General features: G+C 43.4%; 1 long non-coding RNA gene across 1 annotated transcript; it reads right to left on the reverse strand.

Moving 5' to 3' along the window:
• Positions 1-1,169: 1,169 nt before the first annotated feature.
• On the reverse strand, positions 1,170-1,696 carry LOC118473572 (uncharacterized). The gene is made up of 3 exons (XR_004853252.1): positions 1,586-1,696; positions 1,399-1,507; positions 1,170-1,310 (listed from the first exon to the last, which is right to left on the reverse strand). It is a non-coding gene; the product is annotated as an uncharacterized lncRNA (long non-coding RNA).
• Between the last annotated feature and the right edge of the window lie 17,136 nt (positions 1,697-18,832).

Consider the following 18,832-nt stretch of genomic DNA (forward strand, 5'->3'; position numbering starts at 1 on the left):
CGAAATTTTTTTGTCGGAAGTTAGATTAACTTCCTAGAGGGCTCTCGGAAGTTAGTAGATTCTTGGAAGTTAGTAGTTTCACGCCGTCAGCGCCGTCAGCTGGCTAACTTCCTACGAGTAACTTCCTACGGCTTACTGTAGCCTCTAGGAAGTTAGCTGGCTAACTTCCTACGGCTTACTGTAGCCCCTAGGAAGTTAGCTGGCTAACTTCCTATGACTTATTGTAGCCTCTAGGAAGTTAGATGGCTAACTTCCTACGGCTTACTATAGCCTCTAGGAAGTTAAGCTGGCTAACTTCCTACGGCTTACTGTAGCCTCTAGGAAGTTAAGCTCGCTAACTTCCTACGGCTTACTGTAGCCTCTAGGAAGTTAAGCTGGCTGACTTCTTACGACTTACTGTAGCCTCTAGGAAGTTAATTTGACCAACATTACAAATGCTGTTTATATTTTACACCACATTTCACAAAATAACAAATATATCAACAACTATATAGCACAACAGATTATTGCATAAAACATCTCACACACAATCACATAACAATATTTAAATCCATAATCTCATCAATTATTACATCACAAAAGTCTCATCCATAGTCTCATCATCACAAAAGTCTCACAAATATCATCATCCAGTACTAATAAAAGACAATATCTCATACATAGTCATAATAAAAGTCTCAAGTATCAGAACGCAATAACATGGAAGCTCACGGTCGCCGATCACCATCGATACCTCCACTATTCAAGAGGGTTTCGACAAAGTCTAACCCGTCCTCTTGTTCATGCGTCGGCAAGGTAGCTGGAGGGGTCTAATATACATGTACAAATGACATTTGCTCAGTTACATCAAAATATAACTAACAACAACTAAATGATGATAAATATGCATACCTGATGTTCGGTAGATGGAGATGTAGGTATAGGTGGAGGTGAAGACCAAGGATAATGAACGGGAGGTGGTGGGGGGGCACCAGGACATGTATCCCTTGGGCCTGTGCTAGTTGCTACAAATTTGTCGAACTCATTCACATCAGCGTTTTAAATCAATACATATCTTAAAGTGAAAGCTATTATCTTTTGAACTTAATTGTATGAGTGTTTGCTGTTGCTGAATCTGTGTAGCATAATATTCATGTTGCGCAGCTTGTTGCTTCAAGTAATCATGATGTCGCCTAAGTTCTTCTCGCAGTTGCTCCACTTCTGCTGGATCTTGAGTGGAGCGACGGGAGCTACGAGCAGCAGACCTCGATGAACCTCCACGCTGGACCCTAACCTGGCTCGAGTCGATGACGTTAGCAAACATTGTGTACCTACAAAACAAGTAACATCACGACAGGATTAAGAATACATGTATTGCACTCAACCAATGAAACAATATAAGATATGTAGAGTCCTCACCTTCCATGAGCTTTTCCACCACTTGCATACACAACCTGGGGATCAATAGTGAGGTCCTCCAGTCATAGTCTGGTCCGTGCTGACTAGTCATCGCCTCGCCATATGCAGCCTCATACAAAAGAACAATGCAATCTTACATACACAAATCCATATAAACAGAACCTACCAAACATTTCCAAACACTCACCACACGATCTGTTGCCTTTTGGCTGCACAACACATCTGGATTTGCAGGATCTGGTCCTCTGTGCCCCCTAAGGTATATTTGAACATCACTGGGCACTGCACCAGTGCTAGCTTCTTGTATGTACATTTGACAAACACTATAACCAGAAATTACAACAAGTCAACTACAATCAACGAAAATGGCTTAAACTGTACTTACCATTCGTTTTGCCAAACGAAAGTGATCATCACCTCCATACCTGTGATACGACTCAGTTCCACGATTGGAACTGTGTCGCACAGACTTTGCCTTGAATTCAGCCGAAGCCCAGTAACGACATAACGCATGCCAAGCAGCATCATTGGCAGCTATCCATGGAATCGAATGCTGCATGAACACAATTCATTTATAAGTAACTGTAATATCTAGAAGCAATGGAAATTTTTTCAACACAAGCAAAAACATCCATTACCTCAAGATATTGTTGCTCAGTCATATCGAGTCCATACTGTGTCACCTCGTTCTTACTCTCTGGACGTCGCCCTTCACTACCAAACATGGCTTGACTAATCACCTGGATTCGAGCATAGTACATCATATCCCCAACAACACTTGCCGCATTCCTATGGAACACGGAGTGTGCGTGTTCCGTATGAGTATCTCCTTCAGGCAACTTGTAATGTTTCTAAAAAAAGAAGCATAGTCAAAATCAATAATATGATAGCTTAACAAAAAATTACAACTTGCCGCATTCCAATCGAGATTACAACTTAACAAAAAAATTTAACATACCCAGAAGTCGTGCAAACTGCATCTTGTGCATTCTCATGTTGCGCATTTATTGCAAGGGCATATTGATCCCATCTTGTGACAGGGACCTCCTTACCATCCTCTGTCACCAATCCAGGCCATTTCATACGACATATGTTGCCCAACACTTTCTTTACTTGCCTTCGACGACCTGTGCCAGTGAAACTACTATCCACCCAAGCCCTAACAGCACAAGAACAATTGTCAAATACAAAATGTAGTCGCGTAATAGTGTAAGACATAAGAACAAAGCAAGGATACTCTTACCCATCTCCAGTTGGTATTATCTCAACCCTATCAACTGGTTCTTTAGTAGGGGGGACCCAACTAGTTCTCCACGGCTTCCGGACCCGTGAAGACCCTCCAACTCCCCCACTTCCAAAACCACAAGCTTCTCCTTCCCTTGACCCACTAGCTCCCCCAACTCCTGACCCTCCATCTCTTGGCCATCCACTTGCATCCTCAGGCCATTCACGCCATCCACTATGGCTATCATGTCCAAAACCACCAGTATCATGGCATCCCCACCCTGTCTCCGCCTCCTCTGTCTCTACCTCATCATCATCTCCCACCTGTCTCCCCTCCTCTGTCTCTACCTCATCATCATCTCCCACCTGTCTCCCCTCCTCTGTCTCTACCTCATCATCAACATGTCCCACCTGTCTCCCCTCCTCTGTCTCTACCTCATCATCAACATTTCCCACCTGTCTCCCCTCCTCTGTCTCTACCCCATCTTCAGACTCATCCTACAAACGTTACATTGCATTGCAAAACAAATATTATATTAATAATTTAGTTATAAGAACTCATACAAATATTACATTGCAAAACAAATATTGGTTACCTCATTCCTCTGAACACCAACTGTCTGACCCTGCAACTCTGGAACATGCTCCAACAAAGCTCTACGCCTACTCGAGCTAGAACTAGTGCCCTTAAACACTAAGTCCTCCTTTCTCATAACATAGGACGCTCTCTTCGCAAGTCCCTTAGTGAACTGCTTCACCTTTTTAGACATCCTGTTATTAGAACAAAATCACATTAGTAAATGAGGATAATGTAAATGAACATAAAGTAAATGAACATAATATATTGAAAACAATAATAAATACATAATTACTTTTTAGTCGTATTCGAAATCAGGATCAAATTGTTTCCTTCGATTCGATGTTTTCTTCTTTGACTTTCGTTTCCTTTTGTTAGGACTTACTACATCTTCCGAATCTCCCACTAAGGATTCTGGCAAAACCTCAGTATATATATTAAAATTGGTTGGGAGTTCATCTTCTTGATAAATTTCTTCAACTTCTGTCTCGAACCATTCACCCTTGTTGTGTAACCGTTCACGAGGATTAACTTTGTACACTACCCACGTGGCTTCCAGCTTTGTACATGGATATGGTATGTAGTACACCTGGTCAACTTGGTGAGCAAGAACAAATTTGCTACATGCATTTGTTTTGAGCTCATGTTTGACTTCTACCATGCCAAATTGGTTTTCAACAGTCCCTTGATTAGGATCAAACCAATCACATTTGAAAAACACCACCTTAAGATTTTTGCTACCAGCAAAGTCGTACTCGAGTATGTCATTAATAACTCCATAATAATTCATCTCTCTTCCACGATCATCGACTGCCCTGCATACAACTCCAGTATTTCTTGTCGACGCAAATGGACGAGTAGACTCAAATTTGGCTGAACGAAAACGAAACCCCTTAATGTCGTAACGACCGTAACTTCTGACTTTTACGATTGCGTAAGACATCTGAAGCAAGTCCTCGTCTAAATTTGGAATTTTATCACACTGTTAATTAGATAGTGAAATTAGATTTCTTAAACATAATATATAAAGTAGAACAATAGTGTTAATTTATTTACATGAGCTCGGAACCAATTAATGAAATTGGGCTTCCCAAGTCTTCCTCGAAGTGCATTTTCATACTGCCTCGAGGACAATTTCTCATTAAGTCGCGATTGGAATTCTCTGTTACAACAAATAAACAATAGCGTATTAAGTCACGATTACTACATAGATACACAAATGACAAATTTCATCTTACTTGAAATACAGAGTCATCTCATCCATATTTTCATACATATAGAGCAAAGCATCCAACTTTTCTTCGCGCTCGGGATGATATTCGGTGGATGCTCCGACAGTCTTGCCCTCAATCTCAAAAATTTGGAGATTGTTGTGAGTCCCTACTTTGTCATCATGATACCTCAATGTAGGGGCATTGATATTGTGCTCGTCTGCAAAGTATACACTCGTGAACGCTGCTACCTCTTTATATTTGAATTCTTCAGCTATGCACCCTTCAACTCTTCCTTTGTTACCAACCATAGAACTAAGTTTCTTTAATGCCCTTTCAATATGATACATCCACCTGTATTGCACAGGACCTCCAACCTTAGCTTCATATGGAAGGTGGACAAGTAGATGTTGCATTGGATTGAAGAATCCTGGGGGGAATATTTTTTCCAACTTGCATATAAGGACAGGAATTTCTGTCTCTAGCTTCTCCATCACATCTTTCTTTATTTCTTTGGCACAAAGTTGTCTATAAAAGTAGCTTAATTCAGCTAACGCCTTCCAAATATTGACATTGAAATACCCACGAAACATTATAGGGAGGAGTCTTTCCATCATTATGTGATAATCATGGCTCTTCAATCCAGTTATTTTATTTGTATTCAAGTTCACAGCTCTCCTAAACCCTGCCACATAACCATCTGGGAATTTCAAATTTTTCAACCATTCCATTACTTCTCTTCTGTTTAGGTTTTAGACAAAATTGAGCATGTGGCTTTTTTCCATTTTCGTCGAGTTCCTGGGTTGGTCGGTTACAAAGTTTTGCTAAGTCTTTTCTAGCCTTTATATTGTCTTTTGTTTTGTCGCCCAGATTCATGCAAGTACTTAGAATGCTTTCACCAACATTACGTTCCTGATGCATAACGTCAATGTTATGCATCAGAATCAACGTCTTAACATATGGGAGTTCCCATAAATGACATTTATGGGTCCAGTTATGCTCAGTTCCAAACCCGATGTATCCATCACCACTTTCTTTCTCTTTCAAATTATTAAGCATAGCCTCAATCTCAAGTCCGCTCAGACGCCTGGGCGGTCCCTTTGTCACGATAGTGCCCTTCTTAAAGGTGTTAACCTCGAACCTATACGGGTGAGTTTGGGGTAAGAAGCATCTGTGGCAATCAAAGTAACAAATCTTCCCCCCAAACTCAAGGCGGAAACAATCTGTATCCTTGCCACATATTGGACATGTTAGAATTCCATGACAGCTCCATCCAGCAAATAAACTGTATGCCATGAAATCATGAATGGACCACAAATATGCAACTCGGAGTGTGAATCTCTCCTTTTTGTAGCAATCGTATGCTTCAACACCTTCCCATAACTTTTTGAGATCATCGATCAAGGGTTGCATCATCACATTCAACCCTTTCCCAGGATGGTCTGGTCCAGGAATAATTAGGGAAAGAAACATGTAATCATATTTCATGCACAGATGAGGTGGAAGGTTGTATGGAATAACAAATACAGGCCAACAAGAATATGATGCCGCATTTGTATTGAAAGGTGTAAACCCATCTGTTGCCAACCCAATTCGAATATTTCTCGCTTCACTAGCAAATTCTGGATCAAAGTCATCTAGAGTCTTCCACGCATCACTGTCAGATGGGTGTGTCATCACATGAGTGTCCTCTCGTTCATGTTCTTTGTGCCATCTCATGTGCCTAGCTATGTTTCTCGAAAGAAACAAACGCTTAAGATGAGGCGCAAGAGGCATGTAAGGAAGTTGCTTTTGAGCTATTGTTGATGTGAGCATTTCACCATCATCGTTTTTTACCTCTACATATCTCGACTTGCCACACTGACACTTCTTATCATTCTGATGATCCTTCCAGAAAAGCATACAATTATCTGGACAAACATCGATTTTTTGATAGTCCATACCTAGACCAGAGAGCAGTTTCTTGCATTGATACACGTCTTTCGGCATCTTGTGATTTGGTGGAAACACTTCGCTGATTAAGATCAAGAGCTCGTTGTAACAATTGTTCGAGAACACGTACTTAGACTTAATAGCCATAAGTCGAGTCACGAAAGCAAGGATGGAAACTTTTGTGTGTTCATGCAATGGTTCTTCTGTAGCCTTAAGGAGGTCAAAGAACTTTTTAACATCTGGAGGTAGCTCCTTACTATGTGGTGGAAACACAAAATCAGGATCCTCCCTTAAATCTTGAAGCATCTCTTCCATTCTATCATATTCCACGTCATCATTGTTGTGGGCTTCAAACACATTTTCACGGGGAAACTCCTCACCGTGATACACCCAGACTTCATAGTTAGGCATGTAGCCATATTTGCAAAGGTGCCCCGAAAGAGTTCTCTTGTCTTGGCATCTACAAACCCGACACATACTACATGGACATCGCACATCCGTGCCTCTTGACAAAGCAAAAGCACGATCAATAAAATTCTCTGTCTTTCTTATCCACTCCATCGAGGGATGATTCATACGCCAACCTTCATACATCCATCGACGGTCCTCACCCACCATATTTGATGATAAAATAAAATAACACGTGATTTATAAATTTTCACGATAAGCTTAATTAACCTAACTATATGCAGCGGTTAGCCACCATATTATTAATCAAACATAAACTTAATTTTAGCCATAACATACAAGATTAATTTTAGCCATAATATACAAGATTAATTTTCATCGAAGGTCCTCACCCACCATATTATTAATCAAACATAAACTTAATTTTAGCCATAACATACAAGATTAAATTTAGCCATAACATACAAGATTAATTTTAGCCATAACATACAAGATTAATTTTCATCGAAGGTCCTCACCCATCATATTATTAATCAAACATAAACTTAATTTTAGCCATAACATACAGGATTAATTTTAGCCATAACATACAAGATTAATTTTAACCATAACATACAAGATTAATTTTCATCGAAGGTCCTCACCCACCATATTATTAATCAAACATAAACTTAATTTTAGCCATAACATAAAAGAGTTTATCATAGCTAAACTATATGCAACGGTTAGCCAATCAAGTTAATTAACCTAACTACCTACGACATTATTTGAGTAAACTCTCGGAAGTTAGCACATTGAATAAAAAAATAAAAAAAGTATAAACACGGTACCTGACGGTTGCAGCGGGTGCGGATCGATGATTTGGGTCGGGGACGTCCACGGCGGAGTCGGTGGCTGCGCAGCGGGCGCCGACACGGGCAGGGTCGACGGGGGGCGGGGCGGCCGTGCGCACGAACACCAGGCACTACCGGGGGCGGGCGCTGCCGGGGCGAGCTCCTCGTGGACGGGCGCTGCCGGGGGTGGGAGAGACGGTCGCGGGGTGGGAGCTGCCGGTGGCGGGCGCTGCCGGGGCGGGCTCCTCGGGGGCGGACACAGGCGGGCGGCGGCTCCTCGGGGGGTCGGACGCAGGCGGGCGGCGCCTCCTCGGGGCCGGGACGGCGTCCGCGGCGGGCGGCTCGGTTGTGGGCCGCGGTCGGGCGAGCCGGGGCGGCGGCGGCTCCTCGGGGCCGGGACGGCGGCGGCCGGGGCGGGCGGCGGCCGGGGCGGAGCGCGGTCGGGGGCAGTAGGGCCGGGGGCGGCGCAGCCGTAAAGGGAAGAATGGCGTGCGGACGTGATGAGAATGAGATAGATATTTTGTGAAAGGTGAGAGAAGAGGGAGGTAAAAGCTAAAAACATAACTTCCTAGAGTAAAGCCGTAGGAAGTTAGATAACTTCCTAGAGTTTATGCTTTGCCTCTAGGAAGTTAATTAACTTCCTATAGCCGGCTGTAGGATGTTAGATTTTCATTTGACCGGTCAACAGATGTAACACCCCTGGTGTTACTATAACTAAAACTTGAGCATGGCATCATAAGCATTGGCATTGCATATGTTTGACACACCTAGAGTGCATTCACTAGGCAAAAATTTCAAACAAGTTGTATTGTTCTAGTGTTTTTCAAATAGGACCCTGGATAGGAAGCTTAACCCTAAATAGTGGTTAAAGGGGTAAAACTTAACCTAAGATGAGAAAACCTAAAGACCTTATGGAAAGAGTCATAAAATGACCCCAAAAATAAAGTTGAATCACATTTATACCCCTGGGATACCAGAAACCCTAATTGGAACCCTGGAAAACCCTGAAACCAAACCCTAGGGGCTTATATGCAAAATTGGTCCACTTTTGGACTAAAGTGCAAAAACCAAGCCAAATAAGTGTCTTAAGTCACATGGTTCACATTTGGGAAGATTTACAAGCCAAACCCTAGTTTTGGGCTTATTTGCAAAAGAGTCACATTTGAACTCTTTTGACTAAGTCTAATTTCAGTATGTTGGGCTCAACTTTGGAGCCCTGTATCTTTTGAAATATAGGGTTTTTGCCCAAAGTAACCACAACAAGTTTGTAGCCCAATTATAGGAGAACAACTTTGTTTAAGGATTCAAGCCATGTTCTTATGAAAAATGTGGAGAAAATCTCAACCCAAGTTGGACTGTCAGGCTGGTTCTGTCTGAACATCAGACTAACAGATTCATGCCCTGGACTTCAAGCCCAATTTCAAACCAGATGCAGTGGCTTTTTGGGGCAACATCATATGGCAATATTGTAGATGGCATATTGCTCTACAACTTTGCTGCAGAGCTTGGTATGAGTTATCATCAGAAATCAAGAGAAAACTTGGCTTCAAATTTGGCTGTCAGGTTCATTTAACTGAACTCCTGATGGTACAGTGCCCACCGGATCAGACCGCCAGCGCGGCTGTCTTCACCGCCGACGACCGATCTTCGCCGTGATTCACGCCACCGCTGTAGGATTCGCGTCGCCGATGACCCGATAAGACCGCCAGGTAAAAGCCACCCCCTGGGGATAACTCCGGTGACTCACCGTGACTGCCTTTCTGCTTTGCGGCTGTAGCCGATAAGCTCACCGCCGACCGCCGCCTCTCGGTCGTGTGCCACGTGGCTCAACTCTTCCACCGTGTCGCCGTGACCCGCTACTGCTGTCAAATCGGCGCCGGTGAGCTTGCCACGGCGTTAGCCACGAATTCACCGCGCCGCCTTCTTCCTCAGCTCCGGCCGCCAACACGGCTCGGCCGAATTGATCACCACCGCCCGTCCTCCCTATAAATTGAGCTCGTGACTAACTCCGTGAGGTCGTCAGCTAACTAGCCACCACTAATCAGCCACAATCATCTACCAGCGAGCTTGAATTTCCAATTTCCCCCAACTTCGTTCTCCGCCACCGTGAAACGAGCCTCACCGCGGCCAACCCAATTTAGGTCAGTTCATGTTTCTCTGTTGCTTGTTCTAACATTCTCATGTGCCCTTGATGCTCTCCAAACCATCCAATTGAACTAGACCGCCATGAATCGACGGGAACACATTCATCTGCCCGCAAGGTCCACGGTCACTGCGGCCAGAGCAAACCTAATAACCATCCTTGCAATTGATTTGGGGGAAATGCTCGGGGTAGTACTGATTTCATGTCCGCCGCTCGGAGAACCCAGCCATAGCCCCAATCGGCCGGTCCAGAACCTCGCCGGAGCGTCCCTGCGCCCACCGCCGTCGTGGACTTCTCCCTGTGAAGACTTAGAAGTCGGAGGGGTCTTCTGTAAACCGTCAGTGGCCCAGTGAAACAGTAAACAAACCTGATTCGAGTTAGCTATTAAACCAAGGGCCTCTGTGCAAAACTACCTCAGGCTCGCGCGCGTGGGCATGTTTCTGCTGTTGTTGGGCCGACTTGGACTGATTTCGGCCCAAGTCTGTTCATTATTTTCTTTTTTCTATTTTTAGCCAGCTTTAGAAATCTGTAGAAAAATGTAGAAAACTGATAAAATTGTGAAACTAATTTTCTTAGGCTTGTTATTTTCCCTAGAATTTAGTAAAAATAGTTTTGTGATTTTTAGTGGAAATAAGAAATTTTAGGGTATTTAAAGTGGTTAAAAGTATTAGTTATGGATTTTTAGAAAATAATTGGTAAGTCCAAAAATGCCCAAACTTTTTGTGAGAACTTAAAACAATATTTAGAAGCCTTGGGTAGGGTTTGAGTTAATTTGGACCATGTTTGATAACTAGAACCCAAAACACCCCCCCTGCCCTATGAACTCCTTTACCGACTCCGGAAACCCTAAGTTCTCGGAGTACCGTGAAGGAAAGTTGTACTCAAGACATAGATAATAAGTTTATATTATCTTTGCATCCTCATGAGCATCCCATGGCATCCATTCTTATACATATGTATGGTTATGATTAGAACGAGAAGAAGAGATAGAAGTCACCGAAGACAGGACACCACCACCTTCGGATTCGCAAGCAGGCAACTGCTTCTACTTCGATATCTGTGGATCCGAACCCGAATCACCTGTAAACGAAGGCAAGCCCCGGTGCATGCAACCCCTTTCCTTGTGTTTTTAAATACTTTTTGCACACTTAAGTCTAGTGAAATGTGCATTAGGTTCATAGGAGTTACTTGAAACCCTTTGATGCATTACTTTCCTTGATATCCATTCCTTTATAGATACTTCTGTGAAGTATCAAAATTATGATTTACAAAAATGCTTAGCCTTGCTTAGATCTTGTGGATAGAGGTTGTCCTCAGTCTAACCCGGGAGAGGATGGCTTCTACCTGCAAGAATATTTTCATTTGGAGCAATAGTGGGATCTTACTGCAAAGTTCCCTGTGATGCTCTTTTCATCCTAAGGAACACAAACAATCCTAAGGATGGAAGTACTTAAATCGGAACTTGGGCTAGGAACAGGTGATGTTCTACCCAGGTTGATTAAGGATTGGACGCGTATGTAGGCTTGATGATCGAGGACCCTTTAACTGGTCACATGCCTCGTCATGGGTAAGCCTTGCCTCGGGCAGACTAAGGCCAGAATAAGATAACACGAAATGGGCGTGGAGCGGTGGCGAGAGTAGCGTGTACCCTCCGTGGCAAGAGGCTGGACGGTGGTGTATCTGTGCTCTCGGTTTGCGTGAACCTGATCTGGTCTTAAGAACCCCGGTGGCGGGTTGACATATTCAAGGGTTAAGTGCTACATATGTCGTGTGATTGGAGATCCTCAGCTGAGTATAATCGATTCGGATCGCCGTACCTTCGCGGTTATGAAGACTTGGTCACTTTTCTACAACCTAAAGTCAGGATGTGAACACTATGGATAAAAATGATGTTGTATTGATGAGATGTTGAAATTAGACTAGATGCAAATAGAGTCTATTAATACTTAATATGGCGTTAAAAGATTGAAAGTAAGGACTCACTTTAGTAAGCTACTTCTGCAAAAGTATAAGTTGATTTTTGATAAAGCCTCACCTTGACTCCTATTTATCCAGCATACCCTTGAGAGTCTTTTCCTTAGTCGGGTAAGACTTGCTGAGTAATTCCATACTCAGGGTTTATCCCTTTGTTGTTTTTAGGTGAGGAAGTAGCAGACTTTTGCTGCTTCTGTGCCAAGGTGGTTCCCAAAGAAGAAAAACAAGACTGAAGTGCGGGAGGACTCGGTCCTCCACATAGGATATTTTGCTTATAACTTATCGGGAGGAGTCTGTGCCTCCCTTGGTTTGTATAATATTACTACTCTGCACTCGCTTTTTAGTTCTGGTCTGTAATAAAATAACTCAAGCTTGCTTTTGAAATAAATGTAATTTATGTAATCGCTTTCGCATCTCTTTATCTCCGATGTTCTGTAATGTCTGCAAGACGGGTGAAACGTTCCTGGTAAGGTAAAGAAAGATACCGAACTTATCAAGTGACTTAGGAACATCTACAGGGTGTCTGATGTCTGTTAGACAAGGACAACTGTAGGTGGGCCTAATTACTTGGGAGGTTCCGTCACAATAGATGAATCCTAACTTCCTAGAGGAGGCCGTAGGAAGTTAGCTGCCCAGCTAACTTCCTAGAGCCAGCCGTAGAAAGTTATGTTTTCGGTTGACTGGTCAACAGCTCAAAGCTAACTTCCTAGAGGAGGTCGTAGGAAGTTATCTGGGCAGCTAACTTCCTAGAGCCAGCCGTAGGAAGTTAGCTATTCTATTGTCTTGTGAACGGATGAAACCTAACTTCCTAGAGGAGGCCGTAGGAAGTTAGTTAAGTTCCTACGGTTTTTTAACTTCCGACAGCTTTTATAAAAAACTGTAGGAAGTTATGTTTATTTCTTAGAGGTACCAGTTGCCTCTCGTAAGTTATGCATTTCCTACGGTTTTTTATAAAAGTTGTAGGAAGTTAAAAAACCGTAGGAAGTGTATGATTTTGGTGTAGTGACTGCTGTGGTGGTAGGGCGGCGCGATTACTAGGCAGTGATGGTGGTGAGGCGACGGTGATGGCCGAGGGGCGAGCGCGAGCGAAACAGCGGTGACGACGGGTGAGGAAAATGAGAGAGATGAGCGCGCGGCGTCGGTTACATATACATAAGCCTTCTTTGTTGAGCGTGCTTTACATATAGATAAGCTTCTTTGCATAGAAGTTTTATGATTTCATGTAAAGACGGGCTAGATGTCTACACATAGTGTGTGACAACTTTCACGCAACAGTGTCAAATTGTTATTAGAGTATCTACATATGATATCATGACATCCCGACAAGTTTCATGATTTTCTGAATATATTTGTGTTTTATACAATTTTAAAACCATTGGATAGCAAGTTCGCGGTCTTATTTCATAGCATGTTGTTTGCAAATTCTATTCTGTTTCTGAAATATGCGGTAACTTGTGCTAAATAACATGAATATCATTTTTGCATTTACTATATTCCATCTTTCGAGTGGCTTGTAGTTCAAATCTAAATTATTCGAAGAAATTCAATTAAACAAATCAAATTTAATAGTAATAGCAAACATTTTGATAATTGTGCCAAAATTGAACATGTAGGTATATATACTATAGAAACACAGAATAAAAGTTTGGGGGAAAAGAAAAAAATGCAAGTAAACTTTGTCGAGTGTCTGCTAGCGACACTCGACAAAGAAGTTACTTTGCGAGTGTCTCCCTAGGACACTCGGCAAAGTTAACGAACGTCAGCTATCGTCGGTACCTGACGGCGCTTTGTCGAGAGCTCATTTTTGTCGAGCAATGGGCTCTTGGCAAAGACTATATTCGTCGAGTGCCTTTCTATGCCGAGTGTGGCACTCGGCAAAGTATGTTTTGTCGAGTGCCCGATAAATTGCTCTCTATAAAGAGCTAGGAACACTGCAAAGAGCCGGATTTCGGTAGTGGTAGAAATATGATTACATAGATAGACAATATTTTTTTCCTGGTGTGAATAGTTTTACATTGACCTCTAGTGTAAATATATTTACTTTAGTGGTTCTCTAGCATACGCCAATAAAGATCATGATTTTACATTAACCTATGCTCACTACCAGAACAGATTTCTTTGCCGAGTATAGCACTCAGCAAAGAGAGCTCGGTAAACATTTTATTGCAATGGCCTCTTTGTCGAGTACTTTATGTCGAGCACTCGACAAAAAAATTTGTCATGATGGCAGCAAGCAATGGTGATGGAGCCTTTGCCGAGTGTTAGGCCAATAGTTACTCGGCAAAGGGAGCTCAAGTGGCCCCCACGCTAGTCTCTACGCCAAGTGTTTAAAATGTCACTCGATAAAGAAGGAACCTTTGCGAGTGCCTGCTAGAATGGCACTCGACAAAGGGAGCTCCAATAGACCCCCATGCCAGACTCTGTGCCGAGTGTGTGGGCTAGCACTTGGCAAAGGGAGCTTTATTGCTGAGTGTCAGGACCATAACACTTGGCAAATAAGTTTTACCGATTCCTAGGTGTGCCTTCTTTACCGAGTGCTATGGTCACTGCCGTCGGTAAAGGCACTCTTTGCCGAGTGTAACACTCGGCAAAGTGACAAGAGACCTATCTTTTTATTTGTTTTTGTTGTTCCATCCAAATAAATAAAAGATATATATCATTGACATCACATATACATCACAGAATCATCACATGTATCACCAACACCACATATCCCACAAAGAGCTCAAAGATCACATGTTTTTCACAAACATCACTAAGTTCAGACCAAATATTACCAATATCAACATGTTTCACAAACATAAGTATCAGCAATACTCATAAACATAAGTATCACAAGTTTCACAACATAAGTTTCAATTGTGGGCATGTCCGAAAAACGTGGACAATTCTAAACAGATACAGTTATAGATATGCAAACCTAGCGTGGTTTCACATGAAATCATGAAACTTCTATGGAGGTCGACTAGGTTTGTACACATAGTGTGTGACAACTTTCAAAAAGGATGTTAAACTTTTATCACAACCTCTACATATGAAATCAAGCCATTTCGACAAGTTTCATGATTTTCTGACTTTGTTTATGTTTTATACAATTTTAAAACAACTGGATGGCAAGTTCACGGTCATGTTTCGTGAACATGGTATTCGAAATTGCTGGTCTCTTCCTCATTTAGGTCGTAACTTGTGCTCAATAACATGAATATCATTTTTGCATTCATTGTTTAACATTTTTCGAGTGACTTGCAGTTCAGATATGAATTATCCAAAGACATTCAATTACGGTCTCTACATATGATATCATGGCAATTCGACAAGTTTCATGATTTTCTTACTTTGTTTGTGTTTTATACAATTTTAAAACAACATGATCGCAAGTTTGTGGTCATATTTCGTGAACATGGTGTTCAAAATTTCTGGTCTCTTCCTGATCTAGGCCGTAATTTGTGCTTAATAACATAAATATCATTTTTGCATTAATTGTTTGACATTTTTCGAGTGACTTACATTTCAAATTTGAATTATCCAAAGACATTCAATTAAATGAACTAAATCCAACAGATATAGCAATCATTTTGAGAAATGCTCCAAAATTGAACATGTAGGTCCAGAGATTGTATGAACATAATAGAAAAAGTTTAGGAAAAAATAAAAAGCAAATAAATTTGGTCGAATGTCAGGAGAAGACACTCGACAAAGACAAATATTTGCCGAGTGTTGGACTCAGGCACTCGGCAAAGACAAATCTTTGCCGAGTGTCGGACTCAGGCACTCGGCATAGGTAACAGACGTTAGCTGCCGTCGGCTGCTGACGTCGCTTTTTCCAGTGCCTATTTGTGTCAAGAGGTTAGCGCTCGGCAAATATGTCTTTGCCTAGATCCTTTTTATATGCTCATCACCGAGTGCTTTCTTTTGCCCAGTGTGGCACTCGACAAAGTGTGGCTTGTCGAATACCCGATAAATTGCTCTTGGTAAAGCGGTAAGCACTCGGCAAAGCGCCGAATTTCGGTGGTGGCTGTATATACTATGGTTCTTGTTTGTGGGGAAAAAAGGTGGCAGCAGTAAATTATTTTTCGATTTGAATGTGTTTTGCGAAGGTCTATGTTGACACCTTTTTGGAGGCGCCAATCACTCAAAAGAACCAGCGGCGGTGCTCTCTGGTCAGGCGCAGACGGTCCGCGGCACAGAGCCGGACGGTCCGCGACCTGGCGCGAGGCGGCGGTGCTCCCTGGTCAGACGCGGACGGTCCTCGGTACAGGGCCGGACGGTCCGCGACCTGGTGCATGAGCTAGGATCCCCTGCCTGACGGCCGGACGGTCCGCGCCCTAGGTCCGAACGGTCCGCGCGTGCGCAGGGGCGGCGGAAGATCGCCGGCGGCGCCTGGATCTCGCTCCCGGGAGGGACCCCGTCGGGGAGGAGATATCCTAGGAGTTGTCTAGGCTCGGGCAGACCGACCTAGACTCCTCTAATCGACGTAGAGCCGAGGAGAGGCAGAGAATTTGGGGATTGGAATACTAAACTAGGGCTAAACTAGAACTAGACTAGAACTACTCCTAATTGTGCTGGAAATAAATGCGAGATAGAAGTGGTATTGGTTTGATTGTTGGGGGTTTAATTGGCCGTAGCCCTTCATCTATATAAAGGGGGAGGTCTGGATCCGCTTCAAACTGATTTCCGAGTTAATCCCGCGGTTTTAGGTAACAAATCCCGCGAGAAACTAGGAACCCTAACTGACTCTGTGCATGCGCGGACCGTCCGGCCTCGAGACTGGACCGTCCGCACTGCTCTTTTTAGAGCTCAACATATGCCCCCCTGCCTTTTGGTGAAGGTTGACGAACCAAAAGCATATGAACTAAACCTGATGTAGGTCACCGACTTTTCGATATGGAGATTATTCAATAAAGCACCAATATAAAGGCCGTTTCAGATTGTATCTTTCTCGGCCATGACCATTTGATCAATGGATCAAAAGGAATAGAATGGAGGTGCCCCCCAGTCTGGATAGACGAAGGGACTATACATGTACCATAGATTCATCATCGTGCCATTCCATGTTTGAACAGGATAATATACCGACGATGAGTAAATAGGTGGAAAGTACCCTGGTCTCATAGAATGAATAGGCGATGCTTGTTGTGTCGCCTTTCGGGTCGTTTTGTTTGACCGTTTTGTTTTAGCAGGTGACCGGGGTTTCTTTGTTGACCGATCACGTGGAACAGTCTTTTTGCTAGTATTTTTGGAGAGCAACTGATCAAAAGTAGGATCGGCTTTGATCAGCCGATTATATGTGCTTTGACCTTGCGTCTTTTTCCTTGCTTTGTGTAGAGGTTGACGCCTTTGGTCATAGGTGGACTGTCCGGCTGAGTTAGCCGGACCGTTTGTCTGAGCATCGGATTGTCCGCACGTAGGTGCCGGACCATCTACGATGCTGGGGCTAGGCTGATGTGTTTGGTTCATTAACTGTGCCTGCCCCCCGGCGTCTTCGGACCTTTTAGCCTTCTCGTCCAAAGCCTTTCGAGCAATCTCCTTTTGTGATATATCTGACATGCGAGGATTGCTGATGACGATGCCCTTGCCTTTGCCTTTATCGGCCATTTCGGGCCGAACCAAGACCTTTTTGCATGTGAGTTCTATTGTATTAACAGGAAAGGGTTGTGTGTCTACTTGCATCTCCTGAAAAGCCAACCGACCCTCATTTATGGCCGATTGTATCTGTCGACGAAAAACATTACAATCATTGGTGGCATGAGAAAAGGAATTATGCCACTTACAATAAGCACGCCTCTTTAATTCATCAGGAGGAGATATAGTATGAGTTAATTTAATGTTGCCGTTTTCAGTAACTCGTCAAATATTTTATCGCATTTGACAACATTAAAAGTAAACTTAACTTCTTCTTGTCGATTCTTTCGAATCGACTGTAAAGCAGAACACGCTGAAGGTTTAGCCTGTCCTGGCCAAACCAGTTCGGCGGTGTATACATCCGTGGATTCATCGTCCGAATTATCGTATCCCACTAGATGCATCTTATGGCTAGCCGATTTTGATGTTTCCTTACTTCGGCTTTCACAGGTCATAGCTCGCTGGTGTAAGTGCACTAGCGAAAAGAATTGGGTGCCATCTAATTTTTCTTTTAAGTAGGGTCGCAACCCATTGAAAGCTAGCCCTGTCAGTTGTTTTTCTGCGACATGAATCTGAAAGCATCGGTTTCTAGTGTCCCAGAATCTCCGGATATAGTCATTAACCGATTCTTCAGGCCCCTGTCGGACTGAAGCTAAGTCAGCCAATTCTAACTCATGTTCTCCTGAGAAGAAGTGTTCATGAAATTTCTGCTCTAATTCTTCCCAAGAGTTAATAGAGTTTGGTGGCAAAGCTGCGTACCATGCAAATGCAGTATCAGTAAGGGACAACGAGAATAAACGAACGCGGTAGGCTTCCCCATCAGCCAATTCTCCCAAGTGTGCTATGAATTGGCTTATATGTTCGTGTGTGCTTTTCCCACCTTCACCAGAAAACTTAGAGAAGTCTGGTATTTTAGTTCCCTGTGGATATGGCACGATGTCGAATCGATGGCTATAAGGCTTCCGATACGATTGCCCTGTACCTGACACACTAACACCGAGTTTGTCCCTGAACACCCCAGCTACTTCGTCTCTGATCCTCTCCGCCATGTCTGGCGACCATCCATTGAGTTTGTGGGTGGAAATCTCAGGTTGCCTGACATCACTCTGTCGGCTTTCCTCCCAGGGATGTTTGAGGTGTGTGTTAGGTGTCCTATTAATGTCACCAGCTCCTGCCCTATACCTCTCAGGCTCTCTTGTGGCCGAACAGTATTCAGCCCTATGTCCATGAGGTGGTATGGTATGATTATAATGTGTTGCTAGTGGGGCACCATAATGTTGCTGCGATGAATGTGGAAACTGTGCATATTGTGCAGTTCTCGGCTCTGCGTACGCATATCCGGATGGTCCGGCGTAAGAGGCCGGATGGTCCGCGACCTGGCCAAACGGTCCGAAGGTATATCCGGAATGCCCAGCCGTATAAGGTGTTACGTGGGTAGTCTCGTACCCAGACCGTCTGTCGTAAAGAACTGGACGGTCCGCGATTGGTCCAGGGTTGTACCCGGATGGAT

The sequence above is a fragment of the Zea mays genome, chromosome 10 (genome assembly GCF_902167145.1).
Source record: "Zea mays cultivar B73 chromosome 10, Zm-B73-REFERENCE-NAM-5.0, whole genome shotgun sequence".
Taxonomy (NCBI): domain Eukaryota; kingdom Viridiplantae; phylum Streptophyta; class Magnoliopsida; order Poales; family Poaceae; genus Zea; species Zea mays.